Source organism: Paralichthys olivaceus, chromosome 1 (genome assembly GCF_024713975.1).
Source record: "Paralichthys olivaceus isolate ysfri-2021 chromosome 1, ASM2471397v2, whole genome shotgun sequence".
In the NCBI taxonomy this organism is placed as follows: domain Eukaryota; kingdom Metazoa; phylum Chordata; class Actinopteri; order Pleuronectiformes; family Paralichthyidae; genus Paralichthys; species Paralichthys olivaceus.
Window position 1 is genome coordinate 1,473,832 of NC_091093.1, and position 24,577 is coordinate 1,498,408.

Below are 24,577 nucleotides of genomic sequence, written 5' to 3' on the forward strand. Positions count from 1 at the left end.
TAAGGCAGAACATTTGGGGTTTACAGAGATGAAAGGTGTGTCACATTTACCCAGCAAAATAATTTTGATTCACAACCAGGATTTGCCTTACCAAAACTGATCAGTATTCTGTTCGGGGATAATAATATGCTGAAAATTCACCTCATATTACATCAGATTGACACAGGGGATGCAAAGCCGGTGAAGCTGCCTCCCCATTGCATCTTTCTCAATTTTCAGCATGTGGTATCTGAGAACATATAGCAGATGTTTGAGAACGACATTATTCAATCCTCTCACAGCCCCTGGGCAACACAGGGTGTTCTAGTCTGCAAGCGAGATGGAGGTCTCTTGTGCGTTGATTACCATAAACTGAATGATTTGACAAGAAACTGTCCTCTGGTCCGCAGTTACAATGCTCTTAACACCTTGAACAACGCTTGCTGGTTTTTCATTACACGTAAGGGCTTTTTGTATATATATATATATATATATATATATATATGAAAAATGTAAACAATATAAAAAGATACCTGAAAATTCACAGTGATTATTGCACATGAGAGAGGAGAATATACATTGGGATGCAACAATTCAGAAAGTATTGCATATAAATATTGCACATGAAATATATATATATATATGTAGGCGGTAGATACAGAAAAATGAGAGGAATGATTATTACACTGTTTTTACATGCTTGTTGAAAAGTCTTATGGCTATTGGGATGAAGGACCTTTGGAACCTCTGACTTGCACTGTGGGTGCCGCAGCTTGCCACTGAATGAGCTGCTCAGAGCCCCCACAGTGCTGTGGAGGGGGTGGGTAATGTTGTACATGATGGATGAGAGCCTAGCTAACACCCCCCCCCCCCCCCACCCCACCCCACACACACACACACACCTCCTCAATCAGGTCCAGAGGGCACTGCAGGACAGAGCTGGCTCTTTTTACCAACTTGTTGAGTCTTTTTCTGTCCCTCTCAGTGCCTCTGCCCCCCCAGCACACCACAGCATAGAACACTGCGGAGGCTACTACAGTGTCAAAAAAAGTCCTCAGCAGAGTACTGCACACTCGGAAGGACCTCAGTCTCCTCAGAAGATGGAGGCGACTTTGACCCTTCTTGTAAGTGGCCGTTATATGAGAGGACAAATCCAGTTTATTGTTAAGGTGAACACCCAGGTATTTGTACTCCACCACAGTCTCAATGTCCAAACCCAGGATGATCACAGGTGATGTTGGTCTGGACTTCCGGAGGAAATCAATCACCATCTCCTTAGTCTTGGTGGTGTTGATGTCAAGGTAGTTAGCCTCACACCACCTGACAAAGTCCCTGACTACCCCTTTGTATTCCTGATCGTCCGAATTAGATACACATCCAACAATGGCTGTGTCGTCGGAGAACTTCTGAATGTAGCAGTACTCCGTGTCATACCTGAAGTCTGAGGTATACAGGGTGAACAGGAAAGGGGAAAGAACAGTTCTTTGAGGGGCCCCTGTGCTGCAGACCTCAACATCAGACACACAGTCATGAAGCCTCACATACTGTGGCCTATCTGTGAGGTAGTCGGTGGTCCATGCAGCCAGATTAGGGTCCACTCCCGCTCTTCCCAGTTTCCCCCTTAGTAGTGCAGGTTGGATGGTGTTGAAAGCACTGGAGAAGTCGAAGAACATGACTCTCACAGTGCTCCCCGGGTTGTCCAGGTGAGAGAGGGATCTGTGCAGCAGGTACAGGACTGCATCGTCTACCCCAATGCCCGGATGATACGAGAACTGAAGGGGATCCAGTTCGGAGCTTGTAAGGGTCTGTAGGTGGTTCAGTACAATCCTCTCCATGGTTTTCATCATGTGAGAGGTCAAGGCGACTGGTCTGAAGTGGTAAGGCTCTCTTGGATGAGCAATCTTTGGGAACAGGACCACACAGGAAGTTTTTCACAGGATGGGTACCCTCTCCAGAATGAGGCTCAGGCTGAAGATGTGCAGCAACACCTCACAGAGCTGGTCTGCACAGTCCCTAAACAGTCTGGGGTTGATACCATCTGGGCCAGCCGCCTTTCTTGCCTTGATCCTCCTAAGCTCCCTCTTCACCTGATCTGTTGTGATTTCATCAAGCAGGAGGGGGAGGGGGAGATGGAGGTGTGCAACAGGTCAATGCCATGGCTATTGTTAGAGAAAAACTTTACCCAGCACTGATAGACCTAGTGCTGGCAGATCTGCAATGAACAACTTATTTGGTCTACTTAGATCACATCATTGTATTTTTGTACTTTCCATGAGCATTTATCACGGTTAGATGAGGTGCAACCAGGTTCAGCCAGGCTAACCTCAACGTAAAACTAGCTAAATGTAACCCGGCTTGTCAGAGTTTGCTCACCTACTTTATCAACTCACAAATAAGGGTAGATGATTTAAATGAACAAAAGACTGTCAGTCAGCCTAATGATGGAGATTAATCATCAGAGCACCTCCAGCTGAACCAGGGAGAGTTAATTTGCACAGCTAAATCTAGTTGGTCAATTACTCTCCCTGGATTAAACATGCAGCAGGTGAGCTGCCACTAGAGGAGAAAAACAAGAGAAGGACACAGAGTTGAGCCGAGCAACCTGTGTTGGTCAACAGTGATGCCACTGTGACAAAGGACAATACCACTGGGGTCTCCCAACAACAGCCAGCGACGAACCATTCACGTTTCAACATGGTTTATTATTTTCAGAAAAGGCAAACATAGATTCAAACAAAACACACATTTTTTCAACAATGTTTTCAGGTTGCTTGGCTCAGCTCTGTCTCACTGTCTATGTCCTTAATCCAGGGTAATAAGCCAATTAGACTCAGCTGTGCCAATTAACTCTCCCTGATTCACATGGCTCCGACAAGCTACCTCCACACAATTGAAACTTTCCTTTTAGACATTTATGCTAGTGACGCAAGCATTGGGGCAATCTTGTCACAGGAAAAGGGGGAGCAGGAGCCTTTTATAGCTTATGCTAGTAGGGCTCTGACAAAACAAGAAAATAAATATACTACCACCAAGAAGGAGTTATTAAGTATGGTCACATTTCCTTAACACTTTTAGCACTATTTGCATGTTAAAAGAGTTTGAGCTTCGGATAAGCCATAGCTCTCGTGGTGGTTGCATAGTTTCCAGTGGCAGCAGTGAAAGCATCCTGCATCATCCTGGGTGAGTACATGATACTGATATTGATGCCATGTCTTAGCTACTGTACGTGCATTTCTGCCTACCGTTCCATCCAGTCAGAGAGGCTGTGAAGTCTCCAGTGGCTCAAAGCACATTCAATTCAATTTAATTTTGTTTGTATAGCACCAAATCATAATATACATTATCTCAAGGCACTTTACACAGAAGGTCAAGACCATAAAATCTTATTTAATATAGAGAAACCCAACAGTTCCCACAATAAGCAGCACTTTGGCGACTGTGGAGAGAAAAACTCCCTCATTAACAAGGAGAAACCTCTAGAACCAGACTCAATGTGGGCGGTCATCTGTCTCGACTGGTTGAGATGAGCAGAGAAAAATGGGGAGGAGAGGAGAGATGGGTGGAAATGAGGGGAGAGAAGAGAGAGAGATAATGTCAGACGTGCAGTACAACATGTTAGTTTTGCAATGCCCCAAGGTCCAGAGAAAGGAGATGAGTTCATGCAAGGTCAGAGAGTAGATGCTGACCTTCAACAAGTCATAGCTCTTAAGGGGGGTGAGGATGTCTCCTAGGATGTTGCAGAAGTTTTTACCAGTATGGTTATTGTTCTCCCAAAATCCTTGGTTTCAAAAGTGCTAGAGTAGTTGTACAATTCAGTTACCAGTGTACAGACTGCGGTTCCTGTAAGACTGCTGGGCAGCACTTGTGTGCTCCTCTTAAGCCCACAGTGGCATCAAGGCAATATAAGCAAGTCACATTAGAAACCTTAGGGTCACTGCCTGACATCATCGACCAAAATAAGTATATCTTAGTTCAGGAAGATTACTTGTCAAAGTGAACAAAGGCTTAACCCCTCAGCAACCAGGAGGCTCAAAGTGGTGATAGAGCAGTGGGTCTGCTGATTTGGCCCCCTCAAAATATTAACATCGATCAAGGGGGAAATTCAACCTGTTTAAAGAAGTGTGCAAGCTTTTAAACATTCATAAGACCCACATGTCTCCCTACTACCCCTCAGTCTAATGGGCTGGTGGAAATTTTAATAGGATATTATTGTCTATGTTGTCCTTGTTTGTTGAGGGAAACCAGGCAAATTGGGATGTGCTGGTGCCCTACATGATGATGATGGTGTATTGAAGCAATGAGCGCTCAAGCCCTGGGTGTAAACCCTATGAGGAAGTGTTTGGTACTTAGATGACATTGTATTTGGGCAAACCTTCCATGAACATTTATCAGGGTTAAATGAAGACACGTATAATTTAAATGAACAGTGTAGCCGGTAGTATAATGTCCCTCCAGGGCTACTGTAGGGATGAGTAGGCCCTAGCACCTCCTACTTCCTGATTTCTAATCTGTTTGGTCCCCTATATAAGCCATGAGTTTTGCATGCAGTCTTTTTTGTCTGACCCCTGGTGCAACAGGTTGAGACAGCTGCATGCAATACTATGATCAGGAGAGGTAAATACAAACATTAGGTTTGTTTATTTTATGCATTTGTTTGTTAGTGTTAATTAATTTTATCTCTGTCTTTGTAGATGCTGAAGGCCACTGCTGTTTTGTTTAGTTTAGGTTTGGCGTTATTTTACTTTGTTTGGTTATCTACAGTTGCTTTTGTGACTACTTTATTCTTGTTTTAACCTTGTATTATTTAGGTCCTAAGTTAATGAGCTGGTCATTATTTTTAAAAATCATATTTGATGATTATTAATAATTAGCCAATTATCAAATCTGCTCAACACAACAGTACATGTAGTGTCTATGCTTAGGGACTTTCATATCTAATTCAGATGCCCAAGAGAGAGAGGAACCAACTTCAACTCTTTTGTGCATTTCACCAGAGGCAAGACATACGGACAGAACGTGATTTAGGAATGCATATTTAGGCTTAACTACCCAATAGAATGTGAACACCCACGTGTAACATAAAGACTGACAGCAATTCTAGCCATTCATGGATGTGCTGTTACAATGGATGATCCAAGTAGAGGAAGATATATGGGGATGCTCTGGGAGACATCTTCAGACATGGGGGTGACAATTTCTCATGTTACTCTGTTAGCATTTGATTATTGTTCCACCTTCTGGTCTTCTCGATGCATCAAGTCTACATTAAAATATACTGCTTTCTCCTTTCAGCAGCTTCCAGAAAACCTCCATAACATAGGGTCATAGAGAGGTTCATGGAATTCGAACTTTCAGAGTTAGTTGAGGGAGGGACTGAAGTGATTGTGCATTCCAACAGACTCAAACCTTTTCTCTCTAAGAGCAAGTGAAAGCGCTGGCTGTGTCCAGTGGCAAGTCCCATGTTATGCTGGAAGGCCTTTAGAGGGAGGGTCATTGGCCAGGACATCCAGGCCCAGAGTGGTGGTGAAGCGACGAAGAAAACAACAGAGGAGATGAAGTGTGTAAGGAAGTATTTGTTGGTTAGGATCCAACACACTTCCTCTGAAAATGAGTTAAAAATATTGGACTACTTTAGCAGCCAAAGGTGCTAATGTAGTCCTCAGTAAACTGCTTTCACACACAGCATGGAGTTGGGCGCTTCAGCAGAATCCTTAGTCTTAACAGCTGGCCTCAATCCGCCTGCTCAGCTCACTGCCTTGGCTTCAATCTGTTCTGGGGGCGATTTTCCCTCAAAAAATACTGGGCTCCATCCCAGTGCATTAGGGAGCTGAATGCTAGTGGCTAACATACAGCATGTTGTACATTCTGCGGCACGAGACTGAATGTTCAGTCTCAAGACACGCCCCATAGAAACGTCTTCCTCAAGTGCAGCACTCCCACTAGCTCCCCTAAACGGCTGCACAAGCCCCCAACTAATCAATATACACAGCATCTGAAAAACATTACATTTCAAATAAGGCAGTGTTCCTGAACTGGACTATTAAGCATCCTTCCCCTGTATAAGATCATAATGGTGGTGCATACGGACGCAGCGGCCCCTCTCTGTCCTGATAATGAGGTGTTTGTCTTCGTCGGTGTGCTCGAGTGATTTTATGTTTTCGTCGCGTTTGTCCGTCCCTAGGGGCACATACAGCCGTGGGACTCTTTTTGACATCGGCAACACTTTTTTCTGCAAGTAAAACCTGGCAGACGGTAAGGAGCTACACGACCTTGGCCTACTCAGGCGGCCTGCTTCCACATCGACCCCCACTACTGCAGCACACCTGCAGAGGAAGCGCCAGCTATACCATCCATTGTACTCGCCAATGTATGCTACTTGGCCAAGAAACTGGACTACATACACTTTCTGAGAGCAACCCAGCAGACTGTGAGAGAGTGCTGTGTTTTTGTATTCACGGAAACATGGCTCAACAACAGCATACCGGACTCCGCCATCCAGCTTGACCGGCTAACATGCTACCGTGCAGACAAAGCCCTCATTGAAGGAGATAAGACCCGCGGCGGCAGGGCCTGTGTTTACATCAGGGATGCTGGGTGCCAGGACGCTGTGGTGGTTTGCAGACACTGTTCACCCCTTGTGGAGTTTATGATCATCAAGTGCGGGCCTTTCTATCTAACGAGGGAGTCTCCTGCCATACTGCTTGTTGCAGTTTACATCCCTCCCAACTGCAACAACAACGATAGAGACAAGGCACTGAGTGAACTGTACAATGCCATCAGTGACCAGCAGACAGCCCATCCAGAGGGACTTCTCATCGTGGCTGAAGATTTCAGCCATGCAAATCTCAAAACAGTGTTTCCTCAGTTACACCAACACATTGACACGGGAAAACAACACACTGGACCTGGTCTACACAACACTGAGAGGAGCATACAAGGCCTCCCCCCTCCCCCACTGTTATACTAATGCCAGCATACAGGCAGAAGGTCAAAGTCACCAGACTGGTCAAGAAGCAGGTACAGGTGTGGCCGGAGGGTGCCTCCTCAGCACTCCAGGACTGCTTTAATACCACAGACCGGGACATGTTTAAGCAGGCAGCCACCTAAAACCACCAGATCAACATCCAGGAGTATTCAGACACTGTTACAGCCTACATCAGCAAATGCATTGATGATGTCAGGGACACCAAGATCATTACAGTACGGGCCAACCAGAAACCATGGCTGACGGGGGAAGTCCATTATTTACTGAGAGCCCGGAACGCTGCTTTCAGAGCAGGTGATGAGGCTGGTCTGAGATCAGCAAGAGCCAACCTGTCCCGAGGCATCAGACTAGCAAAGAGGCAGAACAGCAGCAGGATAACCCACCACTTCACCCACAGCAGAGACACAAGGAGCCTGTGGCAGGGGATGCAGACCATCACGGACTATAAACCTCGACCACAGACCTGTGACAAAAACACCACATTGTTGAACAGTCCGAACTACTTCTTTGGACGGTTTGAAGCTGACAACAGCACCCCTGCAAAGAAGACACCACTCCCTCCAGATGACCAGGTGTTGTCCCTGTCTCCAGCCAGTGTGAGGAGATCCCTCTCCAGAATCAATGCTTGCAAAGCTGAAGGACCTGACAACATTCCTCACAGCTCACAGATGTCCGCACAGACAGAGGATGCTGTTCTTAGACTTTAGTTCAGCTTTCAACACTATCATCCCCAAGCAGCTTATGCAGAAGCTGGACTGTCTAGGACTGAACACCTTACTCTGCAACTGGTTGCTTGACTTCCTAACTGGAAGACCACAAGCAATCAGGGTCGGCAGCAACACATCCAGCACCATCACACTGAACACAGGGGCCCCCTAAGGATGCGTGCTCAGCCCCTTACTCTTCACCCTGCTGACCCACGACTGCACACCAACACACAACAGCAACCTCTTCATCAAGTTTGCAGACGACACTACTGTGGTGGGACTCATCAACAACAACGATGAGTCAAACTACAGGGACGAGGTGAGCCAACTGGCCGCATGGTGCAGAGGCAACAATCTCTCTCTTAATGTGGAGAAGACAAAGGAGATTGTTGTCGACTTCCTGTGAGCCTCCACCCAGCACCCTCCACTGACCATCAACGGTGCTGCTGTGGAGAGAGTGAGCAGCACCAAGTTCCTGGGTATGCACCTCACTGAGGACCTCTCCTGGAGCAGCAACACCGCATCACTGGCCAGGAAAGCTCTGCAGCGCCTCTACATTCCCCACAGACTGAGAAGAGTTAGAGCACCGGTCCCCATCATGCACACCTTCTACCGTGGAACCACCGAGAACTTCCTGACCAGCTGCATCACTGTGTGGTACGGCGGCTGCACTGCATCCTGCTGGAAGACCCTGCAGCGCATAGTGAGAGCAGCTGAGAGGATCATCGGTGCCCCCCTCCCCTCCCTTCAGGACATATACAACACACGCCTGGCCCGCAAAGCACTCAGCATTGCGGGCGACTCCACCCATCCCAACCACCACTTCTTCAACCTCCTGCTTTCCGGGAGGAGAATGAGGAGCCTACAGGCGAGAACCAGCAGACTGAGGAACAGCTTTATCCACCAATCCCATTTCAATTTCAATTCTCTGTATGTCCTGCACATATGGCATTATTGATAATAAAGTTGACTTGACTTGATATATTTCGAAAAAATGAAAGATCAAAAAATAAATTATCAACCATCACAAATACCATATTGCCACAAATAGCCTTGTGTCAAAATTAAATGTAGTCCAGGGAGAGCCGTCCTGGGAACCGGAGGGTTGCCAGTTCGAGTCCCCCGCTGGACCAAGCAAGCAAACTGGTAGCTGGTGAGCTGCTCCGCTGGACCAAGCAAGCAAACTTGTAGCTGGTGAGCTGCCCCCGCTGGACCAAGCAAGCAAACTGGTAGCTGGTGAGCTGCCAGCCTGCATGTCCACTACCTATATATGAAAGACCTCTTGACTTTGTAATTATATTATTATAATAATAAAAGTAAAGTAGCAAGAGCAAATTATTACTTTAAACTAACCACCGGCAATCACCATAATCCCAGATTCCTTTTTAAACTATCAGTAGTTTCATAAACCTTGCTGCTTCTGCCCTGCTAGCCCCTTCAAATACTGATTGTGAAAAGTTTTTATCTTTTTTTTAGCAAAACATCGTTAACATCAGACCAACTACCTCTGTCATTCCAAATATTGCAGAACATTCCGCTCGTCCCTTTCTACCTTATAATTTTCAGCAAGTTTCTCTTCCTGATCTCATTGACACTGTGTCGCAAATATGTTCTTCTTCCGGCCCTCTCAACATCCGAACCCACCTCTCTCTTAAAAGAAGAAATCAGTACTATTGCCCCCAGCCTTTTATAATTAATTGAACCCTTTCTTCTGACCAAGTCCCTGATTATTTTAAGAAAGCCACCATTCAGCCGTTACTGAAAAAGCCAAATCTTGACCAATCACTCCCACAGAATTATAGCGCCCCCCTTCATATTCAAAATTATTGAAAAGGTGGTCCTAACCCAACTTTTAGCTTTGTGTGACATTATTAATATTTTTGGCAGATTCCAGCCTGCATTTATCAAACAACACAAAACTGAAACTGCTCTTCTTAAAATTACTAGTGATTTTTGGTCCTGACTTGTGTTATGGAATTTTCATAGACACTGTCTCTTATTCTCTCTGGGGCAGAGTGCAACAGGCTGTTGTGTTTGGGAGGTGCAAGAGCTGGGCGAAGGTCAAAGCTTTCACTCCCTAGACATCAAAGATATGAGACTGCGTAAGCAGGCACTATTGTCTCCATAACTAGAAAATACATTTGATTGTTTAGGAACAAGAACACCCATAGATTAAATGATCTGTTTGGGTTTAAAGTGTGACTGCAGGAAAGCAGACTTCAGAATATGAGAGAGCATCATGCACAGATGTATGGATGAGTTCTGATTTTCTCCTTGGCCAAGCTTTAATAAATATATTCAGCATAAGACATCAAAGGGCTCCTGAACTCCTAATGAGTTGACCATTGATCAGCAGATTTTCTACAACAACTAGTATCGTTTCTTGGTCCCCTGGCAACCAACATTAAAATAACAGCTAAAAATCTAGGTTTCACATTCGATTCCCATCTGAATTTTTTCAAAACACGCATTAATGAAATCATTTAATCCTGCTACTTCCATCTATGAAATATTTCCATGATTAAATCAGCTCTATCTCTCTAATACATGCCTTTGTCTTTTCCTGCCTGGATTATTGCAACGTCCTGTATACACGCCTTAGCCAAACCTTAGTACCTAGTTTGCAGCTTGTTCAAAATGCTGCTGCTCGTATATAATAACTAATACTAACTGTAGGTCTCATATCACACCATCCTAGCATCCCTTCACTTGTTAAATTCAGAATTTTAAGATTAATTCAATAACCTTTGAGGCTCAACATGGGCCCCAATTACATTTCACAGCTCTTGACTCCCTATAAACCCAATCGCACCCTGAGATCGCCCACCCTTTCCTTGTTAGCTGTCCCTAGGTCAAGGCTGGCTACTCAGGGTGACCAGGCTTTCTCTCTCAGGGCCCCGGGGCTCTGGAACTCCCTGCCTGATGAGATTAGGCCCGCCAACTCACTACCTATCTTTAAAGCACTGCTCAAAACATTTTTTTATAGGAAATTTGTACATTATTACTGTGGAGGTGAAGGGGCGGAGAGAGCACCTTCACCTGCACCACAGAGGATCAATCAGCACAGGTGAGAGCTGTTAGCTGATTGATCCTCAGACTTTAAAAGGAGGCAGCAGAGCTGCCTCGGGAGAACGCTCTGAAAACACTCGGGGGAAGACACTCAAAAGGAGAACACTCGGGAGAGAGAAGGACACACACTGGGAGTGAGATTGGTGACCCTGAAGGTCCAGCAGATAGTGCTGGACCTGTTAAGTTCCATGTTTTGTGTACGTTTCAGTTTCACACTAATAAAGAGACACAAGCAATGGTTGGACTGGTTTGTCTCTGGCTGTCGTGAGGGGAACCCCGTGGCATGGTCGAATGCCACACTGGCGCCTGAACAGGGACCTCACACAGCCAGAGACATGGAGTGGGCAAAGACGGTGGAGATCCTGAGGCAGACGCAGAGGCAGACGGAGGAGATCCTGAGGCAGACGGAGAGGATAAGGCTTGAGCGTCTCACCTGCGACACCGAGCTGGAGAGGGCGGGGAGCGCTGGTCCCCGATCGGCGGTGAAGCCGATGGGTCCGGCTCCAGGGTCAGCGGGGAAGCTGACGCCTCCGGTTCCAGCGCTGAGGTCGGCGGGGAAGCCGAGACCTCCGGTTCCGGTGCCTAGGTCGGCGGGGAAGCCGACACCTCCGGGTCCTGCTCCTCTTCCTGCACCCCGGTCAGCGGGGAAGCTGACGCCTCTGGTCCCGGTGCCGAGGTCGGCGGGGAAGCCGACACCTCCGGGTCCTGCTCCTCTTCCTGCGCCCCGATCAGCGGGGAAGCTGACGTCTCCAGGTCCAGCGCTGAGGTCGGAAGCCGAGACCTCCGGTTCCGGTGCCTCGGTCGGCGGGGAAGCTGACACCGGCGGACCCGGCGTCGATGGGTGGGTCTCCCGGACGGCGGCGCACCACTGTTCCGGGGTCCAAGGTGCCTGTGCGGCGGCGCCCACCTGCTCCGGGGTCCAAGGTGCCTGTACGGCGGCGCCCACCTGCTCCAGGGTCCAAGGTGCCCGTGCGGCGGCGCCCACCTGCTCCAGGGTCCAAGGTGCCCATGCGGCGGCGCCCACCTTCCAGGCCGCCTGAGAGATGCCGCGTCCCGCGACGCCCACCTGCTCGACCCCCGGAGCACCTCAGTCGGTGGGCTGGGTTCCTCCCCTGGCCGGATGGGAGGGGGGGAGTAGTTCAGGCCGGATAGCTCCCAGACCTGAATTTGACGGTGGGGGTATGTGGAGGTGAAGGGGCGGAGAGAGCACCTTCACCTGCACCACAGAGGATCAATCAGCACAGGTGAGAGCTGTTAGCTGATTGATCCTCAGACTTTAAAAGGAGGCAGCAGAGCTGCCTCGGGAGAACGCTCTGAGAACACTCGGGGGAAGACACTCAAAAGGAGAACACTCGGGAGAGAGAAGGACACACACTGGGAGTGAGATTGGTGATGCTGAAGGTCCAGCAGATAGTGCTGGACCTGTTAAGTTCCATGTTTTGTGTACGTTTCAGTTTCACACTAATAAAGAGATGTTGCTAAACAAGCAATGGTTGGACTGGTTTGTCTCTGGCTGTCGTGAGGGGAACCCCGTGGCATGGTCGAATGCCACAATTACATTTCATTTAGCTGACTCTTTTATCCACAGCGACTTACAATAAACGGGCTGGGGTGTATGGCTTGACCATTTCCTGGATGTAGACTGGACCTGATCGAGTTAGAAAGAATGCAGCCCATGTGGTTGAAATTGTTGCACACCATTTTGCCTCCCTGATAGATAGGTCTTCCTTGTCTATCAATTCCCTTTGGCATGGGGGAATAACTGAAAGACGTGGGGGTGCAGCGCATGGTAAGTGGTTGTAGCCTGGGGTAGTGCGTGAGGAACAAGGACATGAACAAGGGGTGGAGCCCTGACTATGCACGCTGTGGCTGTTAGAGAAGAAGCTCTGCATAGCTTGTAAGAGAGGGAGGCAGCAAAAGATAGAAGTTGGAAATAAGGAAGTACGCTGGAATTGCATAGTTTTTTCTTTGTTTAGTTTGAGATAATTTTTTATATTTCATTGTATTTATTTATTTATTTTCTGAGGTTTGCCAGTTGAAAAGTTCGTCGTACATGTCTTGTTCTGAATTGGGCAGGTTTATGTCTAGTTCAGGTCCGAGGTTTGTAGCTTGAAAAGCGTATTACATTTAAGAGCGATCGTGCGTAAAGCATTTAGCACAGTCTATCATTGATGAATCTGAGACAAACTGGGTGGGTTGTGTTGACACTTGACAAGTGATTAGAGATGTGGCCCTGCTCCTGAACCTAAGTTAACTAGTTAACTTAATTTGATCCACTTTCAGAAATAGATCTCAACAAATAAATAGTTTGATCAGGAAAAACAGCCCACTAAGTGATTTTTTTTAAGGTTTAATGTGTTAATGTGCTATTCAGTTAAATGAAAGCCCACCACTGTGTAGATGTTGGTGTGCTTGTGGTAAAATCTGATGCCACCTTGTTATTCAGAGCGCTTTTCTGCTGCCGTTTGACTGGACGACTACATTTGTCACGACTGCTTTTCATGTCCCCGCTCACCACCTGCTCCCCACATTCCTCTACATTCTCTCGAAGACCCCAGTCCCCCTCCTCTCCCTCCTGCTTTTTTCCTCATCTTTCTCCCCTCCTCCTCCTTCTGTCCTCCTTCCCTTCCTCCTGATTATTATTCCCCCTACTTTTACTCTGTACCCTGTCTGGTCCTCCTTCTCCTCTACACTTTACTGATGCTATTGCAATTTCTATATTACTTTTCTTTGCATTCCTCATTGTGTTGTGGGTGAAAACTAAGTTTCACTCGTGGTCCAGAAGTTCAAAAATCCAGTCAACTCAAAAGCAGCAGAGTTTATTGTCGACAAAAAACCTGAGAGCATTCAATAGCAAGCCGGAGCTTAACCAGAGAAGGACTCTGCCTAAGAGTCGTGTGGTGCTGTCTTATAAACCCTTTAATGACCACACTTGTCAGCATTTCATTGGTCATCATCATTTTGGGGACACACGTGTCAGTAGGTCATTGGTCTATCGTTTTATCTTAGGCACACGTGTCATCATTTCATTGGTCACTTTTCTAGCTCTGGAAACTTCCACTGGGCATGTTGTGATCTTACACTAGTTTTGCCCAGACATGTCCAGGCATGTCTATTTTACTTTTTAAAAGTTTTGCTCATTCTTGACACCATTATCTTTTGTTCAATCAGCTTTCTATTTTTTAAAAAGATATTGTTCTTACATTTGACACCATTATCTTTTGTTCAATTAGCTTTCTCTTTTTAAAAAGATATTGTTCTTACATTTGACACCATTATGTTTCAATTCGGTCAGATTGTCTTTTTTAAAAGATTAATATTTCTTCACAAGTTATACAATCACCTCATACTGCTTGTTACACAGAATATATGGTTTGATTTGTAGTTACAGTCACAAACTTATTGTAATCAGTAGTAAATCATGTTTCAATCACACATGTGCAGATTCTTAAAGGTATATTGTGACATTCATAAGTGACATGGCTTGATGGCCAAAAATTATACTACAATTGTTCACCCTTTCTCTGCCTAAAATGTAATAACTTTCACACATCTGAATGCAGCTTCTTTCATTTGGCTACAGTCACACTTCCAACCCTGCCTCCCCCTGTCAGCCTCTTTTCTCTTTCAGAATCTGCCGACCAAAAGATAGCGTTCACCTGCTGCTTAACACAACCAGCTGTGCTGAGTGTGTGTGTGTTTGTGTTTGCGTGGACCAGTCAGGCAGTATGTACACACTCTGTACATATAGTGTTCAGAACACAGGTTGATGGCCTGGTTTCATCCAGAAGTTTGACAATAACCAGTGGCTTCATATCTGCAGAAAGACAAAATTTAGGAGCAGTACAGTATGTGTAGCAGTGTAGTACAGACACATTTACCACATCCTTATTGATATCACAGCAAACGCAGTGTTGTTGTACTCTCTCTTTCTCTTCTTTTCCTCCTGCAAACGTTTGGACTCTTAAAGAATTATTCCACTTAAAGGTTCAGTGTGTAAGATTTAGGTGAAAGGGATCTTTTGGAAATTGAATGTAAAATAATCCTGGTGATGTTTTCACTAGTGTGTAATCTTTTAAATAGTATGAATTGTTGTTTTCTTCACCCTAGAATAGGATGTCATTTATATTTAAATGCTTTATATTTACATCAGGAGCGGATCCTCTCTACGGAGGCTGCCATGTTTTTTTTTTACAGTAGTCCAAACTGGACAATCTAAACAACCTTTCAGTTTTTTATAATGACTGAAGGCTACCACAGGTTCTATTTCATGTTTGGAAGGGTAGGGTGAGGTGAGGGGTATTCAGCTGCATCATGACAGTTCACCACTAGATGGAACTAAATTCTACTGAACCTTTAAACACAACGTTTCCACCATATTTACATCCACCAAGGAGGTAATGTTATTGCCACTATCCTTTAGTTTTTGGTTGGTTTGTTTGTTTCTCAGCAGGATTATGCAAAAAATACTCAACAGATACCCATGAAACTTGGTGGACAGATGGGACAGGTGCAATGAAAGAATCCATTGTAAATTATTATGTGTATCTGGACAAAGGGGCAGGGGCCTAGTTTAAACATTGATTGAGGTGTTTGTTGTAACTTCCACCAATTTTCCAGGAAAAAAATGCATGGATCTTAGTGAGAAAATAAAATCAATCATATTTAGGAGACTGAGATATTTCAGTGTGTTCAATTTGGTGGAGCTTGATTGAATTTAAGGGAAATATAAGTTCCTTGGTTGAGGTACTCCCTCTACTTTGTACTGTATTAGATTGTGTGCATTGTACTTCTATTTGTAATATTCATTCCATTCAGTGTTTTTTTTTTCAACTGAGCTGTTTAGAGACTGAGGACTCATGCTATAATGCTAACTTGATTTTCAGAACTCGCACATTGTACATTTATATTTGATTTGTGATTTTTATATAGAACTGTGTAACAACAACTCCGGAATTTGGTTTTGTTGAGGTCTGAATGTGTCTTGTTGTACCATCATACTGGTACACACTCCATCACTCCATCTGGCCTCTTAGGTGTACAGCACACGTTAAACAATCGTCAAACAATGCTGTGCTAAAGGAAATTATGGCAAATCAGTCGAGACCCATTTAGAATGGAACTGCAAATCTGTAGGTTGAATGGTTCAGAAGGTAGAACTGGTCGTCCACAAACCAGTGTGGTGTTATGATGAATTTGCATTTGTTATGAAAATTGGTAAATGGTAGGGGTGTAACGATTCATCTACTACATCGATGTATTGATTTATATTCCTACAATCCAACTACATCGTTCTGTGCTTGGCAAGTTGGCCTTCCGGACGACATATATCGATCTGACATCGTTTTAAAAGGTAATAAATCCATTGTATCGATACTAGGAAATAACGCATTGGATTTAAGCACGTCAGATGTTTTTTTAGCACTTTTAATGATAAAGGCGTTAAACGTTACACAATTCAGTCTGCCTGTCTGTGACCTCATCGCCACGCGCCGGCAGCAGTGCAAATATCAAAACATAGCATGACGGTGGATGGCAGAGGAGAAGCCGGCAAGCGAGAAATTATCAAGCCACCATTGCCGTCCAGTGTGTGGAAACACTTTGGCTTTTGCAAAGACGTTGATGTTCTAAATTAGTCGCTTGCTGTTTGTAGGATATGTAAAGGTCAAGTAAAGTACCACGGCAACACGTCAAGCGCCATGGGATTTCATCACACAACACAAACGATCCAGGCACCTTTTGCAGCGTTCCCGCTGCAGCAGCAGCAGCGCAAGGTGAAGTCAGCTCTGCAGAAGCCTCAGGCCTTGCCAGCATGTTTAGTCAGAGACTTAATATATAAATATAATGGATATAAACATGTTTATATCCATAATTTATACCTGATTCCCTTACAAGAAACAGCAGGAATCTAGGAAACTCCACCTGCACTGTCCAGTATGCAGGTATTTATATCAGTCACACAGTTTCGAATCGTATCGTTCTAAATGAACCAATATCGTCCTTGAATCATATTGGCAACCACGAATCGTGATTCGAATCTAAGTTAAAATGAATCGTTACACCCTTTGTAAATGGTCTGTATTTATATAGCACTTTTCTAGTCCTGGTGGCCACTCAAAGCACTTTACAGTACAGTTTTACATTCACTCATACACACACATTCATACTGTGCATCTATGTGCAGCACTTTCTCTATGAGAAGGGACAATTTGGGGTTCAGTATCTTGCCCAAGGACACTCCCACAGCGGAATGGAGAAGACTGGAACCAAATGGCCAACCTTCTGGTTAGAGAACGACAACTCTTAAACCTTACCTCTTAAATGTCACAAGGCAGAAGTTTTGATTTGATGGTTACTCATTCATTACAGTGAATATACATGTTTTTATACTTTGGTTTTATTTATATGAATGTGAGTATGTGTTACGACCTTAGAAACGAATGCTGGTGGACTCAAATGCACAACTCAAGCAGGTAGTGAATACAACAAAAAGGTTTATTTTTAAGTCAAAAAGGTTACAAAAAGTAACAAAACAAAACACTAGCAAAACTATGAATCAAACAAAAGATCGTAAACATGAATAAGCACACAAAGTTGTCTTGGCAGCTAAACTCTCTTAACTCTCAAGGACAGAACAAGACGAACTGGCACTGGACAAAGGAAGACGAGGAATATTTATACATGAGGAAGGGTGAAACAGGTGAAACCAATCAGGGGTGGGGAAGACGATCACCAAGGCGGGAACATCACACAAAGGGAGGAAGTCAGGGTCAAGTGCACGACGAGACTGGACATGAGTGAAGTTTAACTTAACACAGAGTGCTCAAAACACACATGACTAGACATCTTAAAACATGAACATGAATAAACTTAGCATAATTGACAAGACATAACAGTGTTATTTTATTATTGCTGCCGTTTTATTATTTCCTCTGGTTTTAATGCATGCATGCTTTCAATTTTGTGTGTGTGAGTACTTCCTGCCTTGAACAAGAAAAATGATCCTTGATGACCTACACCTGTGTAACTTTGTTTTTAGTATAGACAGCTGTGTGAGCATCCCTCAGGGACATTTGGTAACACACTGGTAGATGATAGTCCCATGCAGTGTTGTTCTCCAGCCGATAACTCACCACTAACATGTAAAATAGCGATAACCCATTTCAATTGTTACACATCCACCTTACATAAAATTGAAGTGAAAAAGTGCAATGAGTCTTTGTCCGAAAACTAGACTACCAGACCTCAAGCCTCAAACAGAAAGCAACAGAACATTATCAAACATGCTGCAGGCACCCTTTTTTGTTGCGTCATCACCCAGAGATGGGGCGAGATTTCAAGGAGTGGGAAAAAACACCAAAAACGTAAGCATTGTTTCTTGGAATTTCTCTTGTTTCCTGTTCTGTGGATACCTTGTTTCATTGATGCTCAATAATATATATATATAAAAAGAGGGGCAGGGCTGCAATGATCAGATCCACACACCTGAGAGGAGAGATTGAGTAGGAGAGCAGAGCCAAGAGTTAAGGGAGGTAAGTACAGGAAGGTGGGAAGCACAAACCAAAATAGTAAAGCCGTAAGGTGAATTACATATGTGTAGGTTAGAGGGAATCATAGATGAATCAATATAAAGCATTAAATTGAATTCCACAATAGTGTAGTGAAATATAATAACATAAACAAATATTATTGACTATTATTATTAACATTAATAAATGCATTGACTATCCCTTTAAACTTTAACAGATTACGTCCCCCTCTCCTCCGTGCCTCACAGTGGTCTCTCAAACACACACACACAGCGATGTGATCTCAGTATTCACCGAAAATTGAAAATGCACTCATTATCTACTCACCATTATGCAGATGGAGGGGTGAGTGAAGTGTTTGAGTCCACAAACACTTTTTCAAACGTGGAAAAAAACCCATTAAAAAACTGCCCGACATTTAAGTTCGACTCGAAAGGGTTTCATTTATACCATATTTTTAGTCTAAATGTCTGCTATTCACCTCTGGAGAATAACATTTAGTTTTTCTTCGTTTTTCTTACATTTGAAGAAGTATTTTATGGACTGAAACACTTCACCCACCCCTCTATCTCTCTAATGGTGAGTATAAAATGAGTGCATTTTAATTTTTCAGGATGTGTCTGACAAGTTGCTTTAATTCTACCACTAAATAGAAAACATTTGCATTTAACCAGACCCCATTTTGTTTATTTCACCACACAGTTGAATTTTGAATCTAACCCAGACTCTCTTGGTATAGCAGCTGCATCTTCTAAAGCACAAGGAAGGCAGGAAGTCTCTCCACATTAAAATGTTCATAATTCCATGTTGTTGCTCCAATTATTATCAAACTTTATATGTGTGATAAGAGTCCCTCCCTGAACACACCCCAGGGACAATATTTGGCAGGTGAAGCAAAATGGCTCAACAGCGCCATCTCCTGCAAACAGGAGGTAGTCTTTGTTTTTGACTTACAGGGTTTATATGCCTCAAGAAAGGCAAGAAACTAGGCTGCAATAGAAAAAGAGGCAGGTCATAAAAACTTGATGAACACCTGCGCAACAAAAATAAAAGAATCACAAATAATAAAAGACAGAATAAATTAAAAAAATTAATGAATTAAAAAAAAAAAAAATTCAAGAAAACAGAATTAAGATTAAGGCAAAATCAGGAAAGGCTCTCAGATATGTTTTAACAAGGGATTTAAAGGCCCCATATTTTAGACTTTTCTGGATTTTAATTTGAGGAATTGGGACTGATATAGATAATATATCAGTGATATAGATAATATATGAGTGGTTTAAAGTCAAAAAAACTCCTGCAATGTGTATTTCCATGTCCTCTCTTCAGCCACTCTCAGGCGCTGCAGACAGAACAGGCTGTTTCGCCTGCCTCATTAATTACTTATGAGCCCCTCCTCTGATAGGCTGACTGCACTTTGAGTAACACGCGACCTCTGGACGGCCTCTGCCAGGACCGGTTGGGGTGAGTGGAGAAAAAACAAATAAAATAGGGAACAAAAGGAAATAAAGGGGGGGTGGAGTCACAGTCTCAGTTCATGGTCTTGAATCCAGCTAGGGAATCTCCACGTGGACGTTGGCATGGTCTTCCAAGGGGGCGTTGGTCCCCCAGGGCACTCCTGCCTTCCTCATGGTCCAACATGCGCAGTAGGTGGACCCATGGCTCCAAAGGCTAGAGGTCTTCTGCTGGTGGTTGCGTGACCCTCCATTTCAGCCCTGCGACAGACCGGGCAGCCTCCACTAGGTCCATCCCTCATCAGGACCAGAGCCACACAGCATGGACCAAGGAGGGGAGGAGAAGACCCAAGGAATTAGAGACATAATAACATAATAACAAAATACAACAAAATAAACTAGGCAAAGATGGACACAGCTGTAGAAGACCAGCCACACATTCACATTCAGTTACAACAGGATGTTTCTGAATGGTAAGTTACAGCGTCTCTTGTTTGCCAATGTAGTAGTAACTTCAAGGTTACAGTCCCGAGTTACAGTACGAAGTAACGTCTAAATTACAGCACCGCTGCATGTAGAAATAGTTTACTCTGTACTTCTCTTGACCTTTAAATGTAAAGTGCCTTGAGATAATGTTAATTATAAATTGGCGCTAAAATTCTGTTAAATTTTATTGAATTGAATTCTCTTATAGTGCTTGGTTTAAAAGCTCAGCTCATGTAACAAAACGCTTAGCTACAAAACACTGCATTTGATATGATGCCAGTTGTTCTATAAGGTTAAAACATAAGGCAGATTGCATTGTGTATAATGATGTTTTAAGATGTTTTAAGTATTCTGTAAAAGACATTAACTGAACTGGCTTCTCTGATAAGAAATACTGTATGAAATTGGCTAGTGTATAGCTAACATGATGTAAACTGAAATGGACATTTATATCAACTGGTTATTAGATATGTTAACTTCAATTAATGAAATTAATCATTTGAGGCATATGTATATTGCTGTGTTTGGTAGTAATTGATTTAAATACATTTATTTAAATGTATTATCAGATTAAATTCTTTATAAATGTGGTCACGTTTACATTGTGAATGTCCCCTGAAAAATGTAGATTTACTTATGTACCAATACTACATTTCATTTCTTTTATTATATTTACATTTATTCTTTACAAATATATGTACTTATACTGTATGTCAGGCATCAGAAAACTGCAGGCAGCTTAGCCTGGACAAGATCCAAGGTAAACAGGAACAGTTGGAGTGTCACCGCTGTCAGCCCGACCTAGAGCCAAGTCAGACCGCTTAAGCCAACTATATAATGAGGTTTAGCCAGAACAGAGCAGGCATAAGGATGTAATAAATGTTTATGTGATGTATTAAGGGAGATATGAAGAGTGCCATCTCAAAACTATAATTCATACAATTTATATTATATTATAGTATATTTTTGGGGCTTTTATTGCCTTTAATTGATAGGAAGGAGAGCAAGCTGTGAAATCGGGACAGAGAGTGAGGGAGGACATTGCAGAAATGGCCACAGGTCGGAGATGAACCCAGGAAGCTGCGGTTTGAGGCACTGCCTCGTTGGGGCGGCAGCTCTACCAGGTTAGCTATATGCCGCCCTCTGTATTCTCACTTAAATGTTACCTTCTCACCCCCTTCAAGTGTTTCCTGATAGTAAAAGCCCAAAAATGTATTTTTTCCCTATATGGGGCCCTTAAAAGATATCCCTGACTAAAACCTAGTTCATGCTTCTGCGTCACGTCGACGGCGTAGGTACGGCATCGACGTTGAGCATTCGAAGTTCTGCGTCGAGGGAACGCGTTTCTCTGCAATTCACCGCCATGCCGCTAGGGGGGTGTGACTGTGTGTTTGTGTGGTTATAACTGACCCGATTTTCCTTAAGGCAGTTGGTTCAAGAGTTTAGGATCTAATCTAGTTTTCAGAACACACAGAAGACCTCTGGCTGAGGACATGTATTTTGGTTCTGGTTAAAAGCCTGACAGCTGAGTCCTGTACAGTCTGGAGTCGATCCATAGAGTAGTAAAAGGGAAGTAAAAAGGCTGTTACAATAGTCTTGGCGTTATGCAGTGGCGGCTGGTGGAGTTTTCCAGGGGGGGCTATAACTCCAAAATAGACATATACCAAAAAGCAAGCAAACATATACTAAGGTATCACACTAGTGTATTTACATGAATGAAAACAACAAAAGCATAATAATATACAATGATAGAGATTAACAAAATATCAGTATCTTATGGCAAAAAAGAAAAGAAAACACTGTTTTTATCTAAAGTTTATAAAATCAGAAAGTAAAAGATGAACATTGTTGTGATGACAGTGTTAATTTTACCAACCATAATGGATATAGAAATTGACTCAATATTATCCATGATACGTTGCAATTAGTGCCAACTGTAAGCAGTTGCAGGTCATCTTAAGTTGAGGGAGGAACACATAAAGTGTTATGCAGATGAAGCTTGTGAAGGTCGTCCTCATGTTGACCAACCTGAAGCTGCCGATCTCCACCACGTTGCTGCTGCCACAGTGGATTCTGAGGACATCAGGTGTTGCACTGCTTCATGAAATGAAATGAAAAAAGTCACGATAAAGGATGTTTTATGCTGAAATCATTGTCACATCTGTAGATTAAGGAACATAGGAGAAACACGATTATTTACAGATACTGTAAAATACAATAATTACAATACTTTTGACACATGTAATATCAGCTGTGTTAAGCAGCCAAGACTGGTACTTACAGTTTATTCTGTGTTCAGCAGGTGGATGCACCACAGATTTCAGCCAAACTGATGTACTAAAATAAATATTGTACCACATCTGTAATATTCAAGGTGATAATCTCTCACAGTGCTGTTGATAACAGTCCACATCAAATCCCTCAACTTCTCTCAGTGTTAAAACAGATAAATATATAATAAATATGAGCACTGTTTACAACAGTGGTGTGTGGAGATTATAATCACATCTAAACTGTCATATAATTACACATCTGCACTGGGTCTAATTCACTGGGAATTCCATAACAGGCTAAAAAAATGATGTTGTAATAGTAATGGTGGTTCTACGAGTCTGTATCACATGCAACTTACACATGGAGCTTATTAATATTAAATTATTAAAATTACAATCAAATGACAAAATAACCCTTTACTAAAGCTACTTAAAGTTTGAATTTCCCTACGGGGATTAATAAAGTATTTCTGATTCTGATTCTGAACTTGCTTCAAACTGTTCATTAGATGTGTTAAATAAACGGTAAATTACCACAATAACATTAAAAACGACTTGAGGAATGTAAGTATATGTGGTATGATTATGATAATATATAAAGCAATAGGTTTTGTTGTTGTATAGTTTCAGGGTAACTTACCTCTGTTCGGTTCGTTGTTACGACCGCGACCATCCCGGAGCAACAACACCGCAGTGCTAGTCGGTTAACAGTAGCTGGTAGCATGTAGCCTAGCTCCTTAGCCTGAGCTAACCAGGTAATGATGAGCTCTGTGTGGGCGTGGCTGTGGGCGCAGGAGAGGCGCGCCCCAGCATGGCCCTATCTCTTGTATTGAAGAGGAGCTACTGCGCATGTACAACTTTTAACGAGAGTCTATGGGAAAAGATTTGGGGGGGTGGCGCAGTCCAGGGAGAGCCTGATGGCTGGTGAGCTGACAGCTTGCCTCCAGAGCTGCCGAGGCGCACCTGAGCAAGGCACCGAACCCCCAACTGCTCTATGGGCGCCGTATAATGGCTGCCCTGCTCTCCCTCTGTAATGTGTGTGTGTGTGTGTGATCTGAAGGAGAGCAAGGTAAATTTCAATTGTGTGTAACTTACTGTGCATGCCACATGACATTAAAACTAATCTTAAGATTTTTGCGCACCAGGGCGGAAATACGTCCCCAATCAGACAACGTCGTTGAACGAAACAACTTTACTCATCATTAACTATACAATATTTATCTTGCACATCTAAAAAAATATATACATATATTTCGAAATATTTTAATTTTATCATTTAATTTTTATTTAAATTTTTTATGTCTTATACAAGGTAATGAGGTGAGTGGTGGGGCGGCACCCTAACGCCCTCTATTGGCCAGTCGCCACAGGCGTTATGTAATAAAAGCATGTCAAATCGTCTCTGTGTCTTTAGTTAAAGTTAAAGTTAAAATTTATCTAAATTTTAAAATATTTGGGGGATCAATCAATCAATCAAATTTATTTGTATAGCCCATGTTCACAAATTACAAATTATCAAATAGGGCTTAACAAGGTGTGACATCCTCTGTTCTTAACCCTCAATAAAAGTAAGGAAAAACTACCAAAAAAAACCTTTTAACAGAGGAGAAGATAAAACATGATTGTACCAGATTTGTTGTGTGCTGCTCAAGAGTTAAAGGTCCAGTGTGTAAGATTTAGGTGAAAGAGATCTATTGGCAGAAATTTAATTAAGAATAATCCTCATGAGGTTTTCACGAGTTCATTTCATCTAAATTGTATGAATTGTAGTTTTCTTTACCCCAGAAAAGGCCCTTTATATTTAAATACTTTATATTTACATCGAGGGGCCCCCTCTACGGAGGCCGTCATGTTTTTTACATTAGTCCAGACTGGACAAACTAAACACCTTTTGAGTTTTTATGACAATTAAAGGCTACCAGAGTTTCTCTTTCATGTTTGGAAGGGGAGGGTGAGGTGAAGGGTGTTCTGCTGCAACATGCAATTTCAACACTAGATATCACAAAATTCTACACACTGTACCTTTAAATTCAAAGTTCTTTGCTGTAGGTTTGATGTGATCCAATAACAGAGGAAATTGTGTTGAAAACAACAA

The 24,577-nt window shown here is 43.3% G+C and overlaps 1 long non-coding RNA gene across 1 annotated transcript; it reads left to right on the top strand.

The window, feature by feature from the left end:
- Nucleotides 1-17,175: 17,175 nt before the first annotated feature.
- Nucleotides 17,176-19,425, top strand: LOC138413668 (uncharacterized). Its single transcript, XR_011246129.1, has 2 exons — nucleotides 17,176-18,614; nucleotides 18,854-19,425. It is a non-coding gene; the product is annotated as an uncharacterized lncRNA (long non-coding RNA).
- Nucleotides 19,426-24,577: the final 5,152 nt, after the last annotated feature.